The sequence below is a fragment of the Peromyscus eremicus genome, chromosome 9 (assembly GCF_949786415.1).
Source record: "Peromyscus eremicus chromosome 9, PerEre_H2_v1, whole genome shotgun sequence".
NCBI lineage: Eukaryota > Metazoa > Chordata > Mammalia > Rodentia > Cricetidae > Peromyscus > Peromyscus eremicus.
In genome coordinates, this window is record NC_081425.1 from 90,203,820 (window position 1) to 90,216,746 (window position 12,927).

At 41.8% G+C, this 12,927-nt stretch overlaps 1 long non-coding RNA gene across 13 annotated transcripts in view; it reads left to right on the forward strand.

The window, feature by feature from the left end:
• Window positions 1-1,311: 1,311 nt before the first annotated feature.
• LOC131919697 (uncharacterized) overlaps window positions 1,312-12,927 on the forward strand; it is a 52,692-nt gene continuing 41,076 nt past the window's right edge. For 3 of the 13 annotated variants that reach the window (XR_009381386.1, XR_009381382.1, XR_009381385.1), the window contains exons 1-3: window positions 1,328-1,801; window positions 3,113-3,273; window positions 7,686-7,919. This is a non-coding gene — a long non-coding RNA (uncharacterized LOC131919697). Of the gene's footprint in view, window positions 1,836-3,112; window positions 3,274-7,685; window positions 7,920-12,927 lie in introns of all 13 variants that reach the window. The other 10 variants (XR_009381374.1, XR_009381377.1, XR_009381375.1 and 7 more) reach the window with 8 other exon arrangements.

Here is a 12,927-nt window from a genome sequence, read left to right on the forward strand (position 1 = left end):
ACTTCCCCAGACAGTCTCTTGTACCTTGGAGAGCTCTAGCATCATCTCTAATATTAACAAAGACATGTTGAAAAGACTGGCTGGCTACTAGAGAGAGAGAATGGAGAGCACAGAGATACCAGAGAGACACCAAAGGGAGGTGGGCTTTGGTCTCAGTGTAAAACAGCAAGAAATCAATGTTCCAGGGGAAGGCACTGTGATTCCTCGACAGGGGGTTGGGAGCTTCCTGGAGGAGTTGGACTTGACATGGACCTCCCAGGAAGAGGGCTCAGCAGCTCCTCTGGGAAGCAATGGGCCTATCCTTCTTTGGGTTCCTAAAGAGTAGACCCAGAGTCAAGGATTTCTGATGTTTAGTTTGGCACAACCAGGAGCTTACAGACTGCTCTGCTGGAGGTCTTCTGCTTTCTCTCTGAGTGAAGAAGGAATCAGGGGAACTATTTTAGTACCATCACTGCTCTTCATCCCCACTCCAATCCTTTGGGAATTGTTGCACTAAAAACAGGGAGAGGGAAACTGCCCTGGCAAAGCCTGAGGTTCTCATACTTTATATCACAACCACTAGCAGGGCAGGAGTCACCAAGCATTGCTGTCTGCCAGGGAGTCCTAAGGTGTCTGAGGTCCCAGCTGCATGGGTGGCACCCAGATCTCCAGTGTAGCCTGAGAGCTTTTAGAGGCAGTGTATTAGGACAGAGACAGTCCCTTTCCTGACAGCACAGGGTGAGGAAGTGTTGGTGAATCTGATGACTAAGTTTTGCCCTGCATGACATTTCCATCAATATGAAGGTCTGCAGCATCCAGGCAGTGACTTGGGCACACAGCCCCCCCACCCCCATTCCCTAAGTGCTTGTGGATAGTACCGGTTTTCCTCTGGCTCTGACAAAAGAGGACTGAAGACTCTGAAGCCAAGTTTCATTCTGTGCAACTGTGAATCAGCCCAAGGAGATTGTTTTGTACAGGGAGGCAGAAGAAGCAGCTGACCTCTGAGACACCCCCTACCTATAAAGCGGTGGGTGAATTGATAGCCACGGAGTGGGGTGAAACTCCACTGGGCTTTTAGATCCTGCTAGGGCAGAGTCTCATCTTCCAGTCACTTCCTGAATGTGTATGCTTCTGTGTGTCAGGTTTGCCTGAGATGAAGCAGTGTGTAGGGCAGGTCCTGTCCCTTGGCTTTTGGAATCGGGTATTCCTGAGAGAGCTAATCTTGGCTAATATGGCTTGTCAGTGTAATACACCATCGAAAAGGACACAGTACACCTCATGTCACTCATTTGTTCTGGGGTCAAACAAGTACACTTCCTAACCTCATTTCCTAGAAACTTTTATTTCTCATCTAATTGATTAGAGATCTTAGGAAGGGAAGAGCCATTCCCTGGGCTGTTTTTGAAAAGTGAGTCTTGAACTCTCTACAGATAAGTAATGAAAAGGTTCTAATGAGGCAGAGAGAGACCTCTGGTTTTGTAAGGAGGAGGTGCAGAATGGCATCCCCTGTGTCCATGGGAATGCTCCTGGAAAGGACAACTATTGGTTAATTGGGGAAGAGCTCAATGGCACGTAGGTGAAGGCTGTTGGCAGTGACCCTAACAGTACCTTCCCTGAACATTCTATTCTACCCTGGAGAGCCCTGAGCATCCTCTTGATGTCACCACTGTTGAAGCAACACCAACTGCCATTTGGGGCATTTGTACAGTGCCCCTGGGAGTCACAAAGACAAGTTGGTGAGACTGAGAAAGCTACTTGGGAAAGAGAATGGACAGCCTAGAGAAGAGAGAGAGGCAGAACGAAGCTGGCAAACTGTCTCAGGGTAAAACATCAAGAAATAAATGTTCCAGGGGAAGGTACAGTGAGTTTTGTGCAGGGGATGGGGAGCTTCCTGGAGGAGGTAGGACTTGAGCTGGGCCTTCAGTAATGGGACTCAGCAGCTGGGATACTTTGGGAAACAATGGGGCTATGCTGCTTCTCTAGGTTCCTAAATAGCAGACACAGAGAAGGATTTCTGGGGTTACTTTGACAGAGATCTAGAAATTATCAAATCTGCAGCTACTGTGCTGGGGAATCTCCTTATTTTCATTCAGAGTCGAAACAGGGCATCAAGAGGCACAGAATGATAGATGAGCAATCCCTGTCAGGATAGAGTGTTACTGAAATTCACCCTCAGCAGATTCCTTTATGTTCTATGGATATCTGATGCTGTTAACAGGTAGATTAACTCCCTTGGACATTCACCAAGGTTCCAGCCATTCAATTCCTCTTGGTACTAGACACAGATGGTCAAGGCTTGGTGGTCCTAAGCATTATGGACTCCAGGACTTTCCTGTACCACATCATATATGAGCTGAGGTTGTACTCCAAACCAGCATGGCTTCCAGGGCCCATGGGACTGCAGTGGGTGTTGAGGCACATATCTAGCCATTGTGGTGGGGGACCCAGATGTGGCTTATGTGCCCCAGCTTGAAGATAGCTGCCCTGTTCTTTCAGAGCTACTAAGGTTCCAAGCACTTCTTCCTCAGGCCTCTACTTGGTACTTAGTGTAAGTATTACAGCTTTAGGGGGAATGGCTTCCCCAACAGAAGTGTTACAGCTCTGCCCCAGCAGGCAAGGTTTCCCCAGTGCAAATGTAACAGCTCTGCTCTGGTAGGGGGAGGTTTCCCAATGCAAGTGTTACAGCTCTACTCTGAAAGGTATCCTGGAAATCAGGAGACAAGAAATACCACCAAGTCACACCACACAGCATAACTCACACAAGATACTTATTGAGATGGAAACCCCAAGAAGGTGGCTCATCTGCTTTGGTGAAAAGCCGCAGGGAACTGAGCAGAAGGCAGTCTATACAAGGGGTTTCTTGGGAGTGTGGAGCTTTCCAGTTTGGCCTGGATTTGATGAGACTTTTGTGAACTGATTAGGGGGCAAGCTCAGAGATTGATAGGATTCTCATTCCTGGAACTGGTCATGGGCTTGGAATCAAGTCAGGGTCAAAATGTTCTTTCCTTGGCCCTGATCTCAGGGCCTTCATGGTCAAGTTTTTTCCTTGGCCCTTTTACCCTAAACGTAGCATTACCTCTCTTGGCCCTATGACATTTAATTATGTAAATACTCTTTTTTAATCTACCTCCAGGAATGACTGGAAAGGCATCTTTTCAACTCTCCCCTCACTGAGCAGGATCTGGAGATGAACAAGGTGGAGAAAATGACCATTCAGCTACAGATGATGACCTGTTAGAGGAATGAACTGCATTGAATCTTGGACCATTATACTAATACTGATTTGAACAGCAGGTAGTCATTATGCCTAGTTCTCTGTTGACTGACTTGAAACCACTGTGTCAAGCCCAGCTTTCCTCAGGGACAGGAGGATGACCTCTTTGGTGTCCTCATGCACAAACTAACTTTCCTAGTGCATCTGAGAGGCAAAACTTGATGCCTAGGTGGGAGTGAGATGGGTACACAGGCTGTTCTGCTTCATGAAGAGCAGAGCCTGTGGCCTGAATCACAGTCTGGGTATAGGGGCAGTAGTGTGTGGTTGCTCATCGTGCATTTCAAGATGTCTTGACAGGTGTTGGCTTGTGAGAAGTGCAGGGTCTTGTGAGTTTATGTTGAGTCTTTGTACTTGACCAGCAGGTGATTATGTGCTGATGGTTCTTGGTAGAGTGTCTCATAGTAGGGATAGTGGGTGTTAGGATAATAAAGGGGGGAATTACAGGAGAGAGTGAAAAAGAAAAAGGACACATCAGAGGGTAACAAGGTCAAAGCCATACTGTGGATGCAATGAGAGTGAATGTGATTTGTATTATGTGTACTTAGACACAATGGTGATATCCAACCTGTGGTTCTGTCTAGGTAAATGTGCCACTCAGCTGGTGAGTCAGTGAGAAAGCAGTAGGCTGAGATGTCCTTGAAAACAGACAGTCTTGCAACAGGACAGTTTTTAAAAGAATTGGTAATTTAGTTCTCAGTTTGGACAGTGGTTAAGAGGACTAAGGAGCTTGTGTCGAGGTTTAGTGTTTATGTACAAGAATGTTGGTAGTCTGTTGAGGATTCCCTTTGCTTCAGTGTCAGAAATGATGAACTTTTTTTATGAACACCAGTGTGTGGTTGTGTGTCAGTGTGTGTGTGTGTGTGTGTGTGTGTGTGTGTGTGTGTGTGTGTGTAGATGAGAGGACTAATTCAGGGAGTTGCTTCTTTCCTTCTACCATTTATGTTCTGGATTTTGAACTTAGGCCATCATGTTGGGAGGCAGGCCTATTTAGCCAATTGTCTCTACATGTATTTCTTTTTTAATTACAAGCTTCATGAAAATTGGTAGAGGCTACAATTTTTAAGCATATGGGGAAACTTCTAACACCTGAAACAGTGTGAAATCATGACAAACATATCGGGTTATGATTTGGTTCAGTCATTAGAAAATTTACCACTTGTTTGTAAGGAAGCAAGCTTGAGTATCAGGAAGCAACATAAGACCTGATATTCATGCTAGGGTTCATCTGTGTCTGAAGGAGTCTACTGAGAGACTGGAGATGAAGACAGGAAATCCCTGGAAGTTCCCCCAAAAGAGCTAGCCTCGGGGTCACATACAAGAACAAGCTGGAAATCTCACACAACCAGCACATAGAGGCACAAACACATACACAGACACACACACATGTACATACACACACATACACACACACAACATTAGACATCACTGAACTCATGATTTTGGGGTGAGTTAGCTGCTGAAAAGACTGGGAGCAAAGGAAAGGCTAGGTTCAAGGCTCTCTTGGGCTTTCATTCAACAGTGACCCTTTCTACATGATTCTGAAGAGTAAGTTCAAAGCCCAGTGTACCAGATCCTCAGCAGTAGTGAATTCCAAAGTGGAAGATAAAATGAAGCTGTCGTCTTGGAGTTTACTAACAACAGCTCCTGGAATATGGATCTCTTAACTGTACTCACGAAGGCCTGGTACTGAAGGAAATTATTGTCCTCCTGTAAATTTTGGGACAGGTTTTGAGTTACAAGGACTCAGAATTACACAAAAATGCTTGTTGAACACAAAAACAGCCAGGTGGTGGTTTCAGCATTTATTTGTCAATGGATTATTTAAAAAGTAGTTTGAAAATACAAAAAAATGTGGCTTCTGGGATGATAGAGAGGGATGCTTGGAGGCAGAAATCAATTTCATGGTCTACCAAACCAACCTCTTAGGAGAGAACATCAGTCTCAATGAAATGCCAACACACTGTCATGACAGAGACAAGGCTGTGTTGCTTTAAGAGCAAGGAGGACAGATGAAACGGGACTATTAACTACATGAGCATTTAGATAGAAAATCATCCATTACTATAGTCATCAGAACAAGGCACACAGAAGAACTACCTCTCTCCATCTCCCTGTGTGTACGTGTTGGGGTGTTGTTGTTTTAATCAGGGGCTAAACTCTCCCCATGTCTTCAACATGAGAAAAAGTTGTAAGGAAAGCAGTCACCAATCATAATCAACTCTTGAAGCACAAATGTTTTGAAAATTCCTAATGTAAGGTACATCAGGAAGTCATAATAAGGATCCAGAATATTTAGTAAATGATTTTTCATATGAATGTTAAAAGGATTTTCACATTTCATAGTGAAGCAATACCTGAAAAAGGGCCAAACTGACAGCTGAAGTAAAACAAACATTAACGCTATCATTTTCAGAGTTACAATTTTCTATAATTATTATACATTTTTCATTTACCTTTAGAAGTGGACAACATTACCAAACAGAAGTCTTTATCCAGGTAAGAATACAGTTTAAAAATACAGGAAGTAGTTGGTGAATCCCAAGACAAGGAAGTAATAGTGTTGAGTGTACCTTGAGGCAGACACAATACAATGTGCTCAATGCCTGCTGTGACTTAGAGTCACCACAGCCAGTTTGTAAAGTATCTATGCTATTATAACCCCTTTAGAACTAATTAGGCAACTGCTGTCCTGAGAGCTGGATTGTTTGGCCCCATGGTCCTGGATCTGAAGTGCATCTCCTGCCCCTCTGCACAGATTGATTTGGGACATTGTTTGTTTACTGTCCTCAAGTAAATTATAATTGAGCAGTAAGTCCTTGTAGGTAGTGGTGGCTGAACAAGAAAATGACCTGGAAGCAATAGTGAGAGGAATACTAAATGCCGTTTTCTCCCATAAGAGCAGATATCTGGTGTTTGACCAAGGATATTTGCAGAAATAAACACACATTAGAGTGTGATTTTAAAACATGATGGTGATAATACACCTAAATATGTTTTAATGGTCCAGTTAGTTATTTCAGCGATCAGGGAATCTCCCAGGTGCCTTTATCTTCAGCTTCAAAGCAGGTAAAGCTTATCTTCCCTTGGACACTCCTATTTTAGGATCATAAATGAGAGCATCTCCTCTATTTCTGTCTTTGCTTCTGTATTTAGAATAACAAAAAGTTGTGGAAATTTAGACACGTTTAATCTGTTCATCAAAATTTACATTGTGAAGAAATGGCACTGTGGCTTTTATATGATTCCACTAAATGTATGTTTAAAAGTTTTCATCTAGTTAAATAGTGCTGTGGGTATCGCTCTATGTAAATAAAGCACTGATTGGCCAGTGACCAGGCAGGAAGTATAGGCGGGACAAGGAGAGAGGAGAATGGAGGAAGGAGGAAGGAAAGGGAGACCGGCTGGAGCCACTGACGAGACAAGGAAGATGTAAAGTACCGGTAAGCCACGAGCCACGTGGCAAAGTAAAGATTAATAGAAATGGGCTGAATATAAGAGTGAGAGCTAGACAATGATAGGCCTGAGCTAATGTCCAAGCAGTTTAAATAATGTAAGAGTCTGTGTGTTTATTTTATAAGTGGGCTCTGGGACTGGCGGGACTTGGCGGTGGGAGCTGGAGAAAAATTCTCCAGCTACAAAATAGTATGTGTTTCCCCATGCCATTAGTTCTGGAAGTGAAGATTCAAGTACTATATATTAAAATTTTCATTTCTTTTTTTTACATTATAAAATAATATACACTTACATGTCATCTATGTGTATATTCTAACATTTGTCCCATTAGAAGCGTTTAATTAGATACATGCATATGCATATTAAAGGTATTTGAAAGCTATGAGTTGATAAAGGTTAGGATATCTGATATGTATAACCTGGAGTCCTAGCATGAGGGTGTGCATGAATTATAAGTTGCATTTTAATGATTTTTGAATGTGAATAAATGGACAAATGGGTTTTTGTAACAAGTTTCACAGGTACTATGATATGGATAACACTAGTAATTCAATCAGTGTTTATTTATAAAAGGAAAATATAAGGGAAAATAATGTGCATTTTTACTTCCCAACCTTGGAAGAAGAGAAAGATTGATGAAGTGGGCTATTAATATTAATAATCACCTTACACAGATTTAGAATTGTTAAAACATAGTGAATCAATTTTAGTCTAAATGACAACAGCAAGGCCAAGATTTTTAGCTCATGACTTTCTCTTATTCTAGCTACCATTTTATACTTCTTGATATCCCAGTAATTTGTGAATAGATAAGCATATTTGAAGATATTTCATTGTTAATTATTATTTTCTACTGTTTGCATGTCAATGCCCTGTGACTACTAAAGAATAAAGTAGTTTTGAAAACATGCACCCCAAAACTAAAATATTAATTTCAGAACCAAACCAAAAAAGTCAATCCTCACCCTTTCCATTGCAGAACATATCTAAAGACCCAGAAATGAAGATAAATGACAGAGAATATATTTCTGTGGACAAGAAACAGTGTCTGTTTCTTGATCAAACTACATCACAGTATTTACATCGATCAGAGCCAGCTCGCCAGAAGAGGTTAAAGAGGAGGGTTTGAAATCTTTTTGGAAGTCCAGAAGTTAATGTTTGTCCTCAGGGAGAGCCACTACCTAATACCTCTGAAGAGCAAACACCCCTAAAGGTAATCCCCACTGACTTGAAAAGTAACATATTTGCTTGGGAGGGGAAAGCTGCATCTGTGTGCCCATGGCTGCAGTATTGCAGATGATGTCAGAAAAGAGGAGTCCAGCCTTCCTTCACACCCTCACTTCCAGGGACACTCTTGCCAGTCACCATCTATGGTATAAGTGAAAATAAGTTAGACCATAGAAATAAAAACTCAGAAAGTAAACATGCTTTTAACACAAGTCAGGAGAACTCATTAAAACAGAGAGAATAAACAATTAGACTCCTGGAGTAATTACAGTCAACATGAAAGTGCTTGTCTATCTTGTTGATTTTCTCAAAGAACCAACTCTTTGTTTCATTAATTCTTTGTATTGTTCTCTTTGTTTCTATTTTATGGATTTCAGCTCTCAATTTGATTATTTCCTGGTGTCTATTCTTCCTTGGTACTGTTGCTTCTTCTTGTTCTAGAGCTTTCAGGTGTGCTGTTAAGTCACTAGTGTGAGATTTCTCCAACTTCTTTATGCGGGCATTTAGTGCAATGAATTTCTCTTAGCACTGCTTTTATAGTGTCCCATAAGTTTGGGTATGTGGTATATTCATTTTCGTTGATCTCTAGGAAGTCTTTAATTTCTTTCTTTATTTCCTCCTTGATCCATTGATGATTCAGTTGAGCATTATTCAGTTTCCATGAGATTGTAGGTTTTCTGTAGTTTTTTTGTTGTTGAAATCTAACTTTAAACCATGGTGGTCTGATAGAATGCAGGAGGTTATTCCAATTGTTTTGTGTCAGTTGAGATTTGCTTTGTGGCCAAGTATGTGATCAATTTTAGAGAAGGTTCCATGGGGTGCTGAGAAAAAGGTATATTCTTTTTTGTTAGGATGGAATGTTCTGTAGATATCGATTAAGTCCATTTGAGTCATAACATCAGTTAAGTCCTTTATTTCTTTATTTAGTTTTGATTTGGCAGATCTGTCTAGTGGTGAAAGTGGGGTGTTGAAGTCTCCCACTATTAATGTGTGAGGTTTTATATGTGATTTAAGCATTAGCTATGTTTCTTTTACATATATGGGTGCCCTTGTGTTTGGGGCATAAATGTTCAGAATTGAAACTTTATCTTGGTGGGACTTTCCTGTGATGAGTATGTAATGCCCTTCTTGATCTTTTTTGATTGATTTTAGTTTGAAGTCTATTTTGCTGGATATTAGCATGGCTACACCCACTTGCTTCTTAAGATCATTTGATTGGAAAGACTTTTCCCAGCCTTTTATTCTGAGATAGTGTCTATATTTGAAATTGAGGTGTGTTTCTTGTATGCAGCAGAAAGATGGGTCCTGCTTTCGTATCCATTCTGTAAGCCTGTGTCTTTTTATAGGTGAATTATGTCCATTGATATTAAGGGATATTAGTGACCAGTGATTGTTAATTCCTGTTTTTTTTATGGTAATGTGTGTGTACTTTTCTTCTTTGGGGTTTACTGCTGTGGTGTTACCTATTGTCTGTGTTTTCGTGGGTGTATCTGACTTCCTTAGGTTGGGTTTTTCCTTCTAGTGCTTTCTGTAGGGCTGAGTTTGTGGATAAGTCTTGTTTCTTGTTTAAACTGGCTTTGTCTTGGAATGTCTTGTTCACTCCGTCTATGATGATTGAAAGTTTTGCTGGGTATATTAGTCTAGGCTGGCATCCATGGTTTCTTAGTGTCTGCATTGCAGCTGTCCAGGTCCTTCTGGCTTTCAAAGTTTCCATTGAGAAATCGGGTGTTGTTCTGATGGGTTTGCCTTTATAAGTCACTTGTCCTTTTACCTTTGCTGCTTTTTTTTTTTTTTTGGTTTTTCGAGACAGGGTTTCTCTGTGTAGCTTTGCGCCTTTCCTGGAACTCACTTGTTAGCCCAGGATGGCCTCGAACTCACAGAGATCCGCCTGGCTCTGCCTCCCGAGTGCTGGGATTAAAGGTGTGCGCCACCACCGCCCGGCTTACCTTTGCTGCTTTTAATATTCTTTCTTTGTTCTGTATGTTTAGTTGTTTAATTATTATGTGATGAGGGTACTTTTTGGGGGAGTCTAGTCTGTTTGGTGTTCTATAGGCTTCTTGTATCTTCATAGGCATTACCTTCTTTAAGTTGGAAAAGTTTTCTTCTATGATCTTGTTGAATATATTTTCTATGCCTTTGAGTTGGTATTCTTCTCCTTCCTTTATCCTTATTATTCATAGGTTTGGTCTTTTCATGGTGTCCCAGATTTCTTGGACATTTTGTGTTATAATTTTTTTGGTATTGTTATTTTCTTTGACTGATGAATCCATTTCCTCTGTTGTATTGTCTATACCAGAGATCTTCTCTTCCATCTCTTGTATTCTGTTGGTTATTCTTGCATCTGTTTTTCCTGTTCATTTACTCAGATTTTCTATTTCCATCATTCCCTCTGTTTGTGTCTTCATCATTGTTTCTATTTCCCTTTTCAGGTCTTGGACTGTTTCCCTCACTGGTTTCATTGCTTTTTCATGTTGTTCCTTAAGGGATTTTGCTGTGGGATGGTCTGTATGTCAAGTGTGTTGCTGATTGGTCAATAAATAAATCACTGATTGGCCAGTGGCCAGGCAGGAAGTATAGGCAGGACAAGGAGGAGACTAAAGCTGGGAAGTGGAAGGCTGAGTCAGAGAAACTGCCAACCGCCAAGATGACAAACAGCATGTGAAGATGCCGGTAAGCCACGAGCCAGGTGGCAAGGTATAGATTTATAGAAATGGATTAATTTAAGCTATAAGAACAGTTAGTAAGAAGCCTACCACGGCCATACAGTTTGTAAGCAATATAAGTCTCTGTGTTTACTTGGTTGGGTCTGAGCGGCTGTGGGACTGGCAGGTGAGAGAGATTTGTCCTGACTGTGGGCCAGGCAGGAAAACTCTAGCTACAGGTTTTATTGTTTTCTTCTGCTTTATTTGTTTTTTCTTCTAATTTTTTTAGAGTTCTTCCCATTTTTTGTTTGACTCTTTCTCATTTTCTTTATTGATTTCCTCCACTTTTTTGTTTATCTTTTCCTCAATTTCATTTTTGATTTTTTTAAAGGCCTCTAGCATCTTCATGATGCTATTCTTAAGGTTGCTTTCTTCTGCTTCTTCCACTTTGTGATGTTCAGGTCTTGCTGTTGGAGGAGGGCTAGGTTCTGGTGATGCTGTATTGCTCTTTATGTTGTTGTATGTGCTTCTGCCTTGACGTCTGTGCATCTCCTGGTGGATTCATTTTTGGTCTTATCAGGGCTCTTGGTCCAGTCAGAGCTGACAGATTCGGCGTTTCAGGAAGCCTCTCTTGGTCCAATGAGAGGTGGCGGTTTCTACTTCTCAGAAAGCCACTCTTGGTCTAATCAGGGCTGGCAGATTCCCTGTCTCCTGAGTTTACTCTTGGTCCAATGACAGGTCTTTGTCCAATGAGAGCTCTCTCTTTCTCTGGGCCGGATGGGAGCTCTCTGGGTCAGATGGGAGCTCTCTGGGCTGAATGAGAGCTGTGGGCCAGATGGGAGGGAGCTCTCTGGTTCAGATGGAAGCTCCCTGGGCCAGATGGGAGCTGGGAGCTGGTCTCCAATTCTCAGGAAGTGGCAGGGGTCTTGGGCAGATGAGTGTGGGGGCAGGGTGTGTAGATTGTATCGTCCACTGCGGGGTCTTGGAGAAGGGGAACCTTCCCGCAGGAGCCCTGCCTGCTGGCCAGCAACTGGGGCTGAGTTGGGTGGGTCTTTCTCAGGAAAGGCTGGGGCCCAGGGATGGGACCTAGGGGCAGGCCTCCCTGGGTATGACTCCAGTCACTTGCCTCTGGTCCAGATGGGAGCTCTGGGCCTAGGATGGGTCTTAATGGCCATCACCACTTCTAGTACCAGTTCTGAGTGGTCTGCTTCCTGGTCTACCACAGTGTGAGAAACAACAGACCACTGCCACAGACCAAGCTACCCTGTTTGTCCTCCACACGGTAACTGACTGAAATTCCCTGCAGCCACCAGCTTTCCTCCCTTAACTAATTTCTGTCATATTTAGTTGTCACAGCAACTAAAAAGGAACAGCCCTCTTTTCTGTTTTAAACACCACTCAGAAGGTATAGAGCAAATAGAAGAGATAGCCTTGTTTGCAGACCTTCCTTACACCAGTTTCTGATCTCCACTGCAACTAGCTAATTGACTCGAAGCATCTAACTTCAACTTTAGGAGAGAAAGGTGCAGATTAGACACACTTATCACACCTAATGAATGAAACCATTACTAACTGTGACTTTTATATTGTCAACTTCAAATGTTCTTTCTTTTAAGCCCAATTCAATTTTGTTTCCAAATTAATATTAGCTACTATATGTGATCAAATTCAGTAATTTTTGGTCAAGGGAGGAAGATAGATCTCAAGTACTTTTAAAAAGAAAAGAAATCAAAACCACCATCTGAGCCAATGACATCTTAGGTAAGGGAGGAGCAAACAGCCTGTCTGTTGGCCGCCATCTTGTCCTCCATCCCTGCTGACTGAAGAAGGAAGTTTTAGAGTGTGTATAGGTTATAAAGACATCAAGTGAAAAGCTGGAGCAATGGCTCACAGGGAAAGAGCACACACTGTTCTTGCAGAGGACCCAAGTTCTGTTTCCAGCACCCATGTCGGGTGACTCACAAGTTCCTGGTACTCCAGGTTCAGGGAAGGCAGCACCTCAGGCCTCCACGACATGTGTACTCATTCACACATACCCACATGCATATTTTTAAAACTCAATCCTAAAAATGCAAGTGTACATTGAAGACATATTTTTGTTTCATTTTCTCTCCTGAAAATGAATTTGATATTACCTCAAATTTCCAATACAGATTTAAATTAAAGTTTTTCTTATTTTAGTTTAAAAGAAACCTATAACATAGAAACATTTGATAAACATAAACTACTAAAATCTGTAGTAATTTTAAGGAAATTTTTATTTTCAGAAATACGTTTCAACTCAAGGCCAATTTCTTTTTCTGCATAGCCTTTCTGCTCTCATTTGTATAATTTCCTGACTAGATGAAGGTG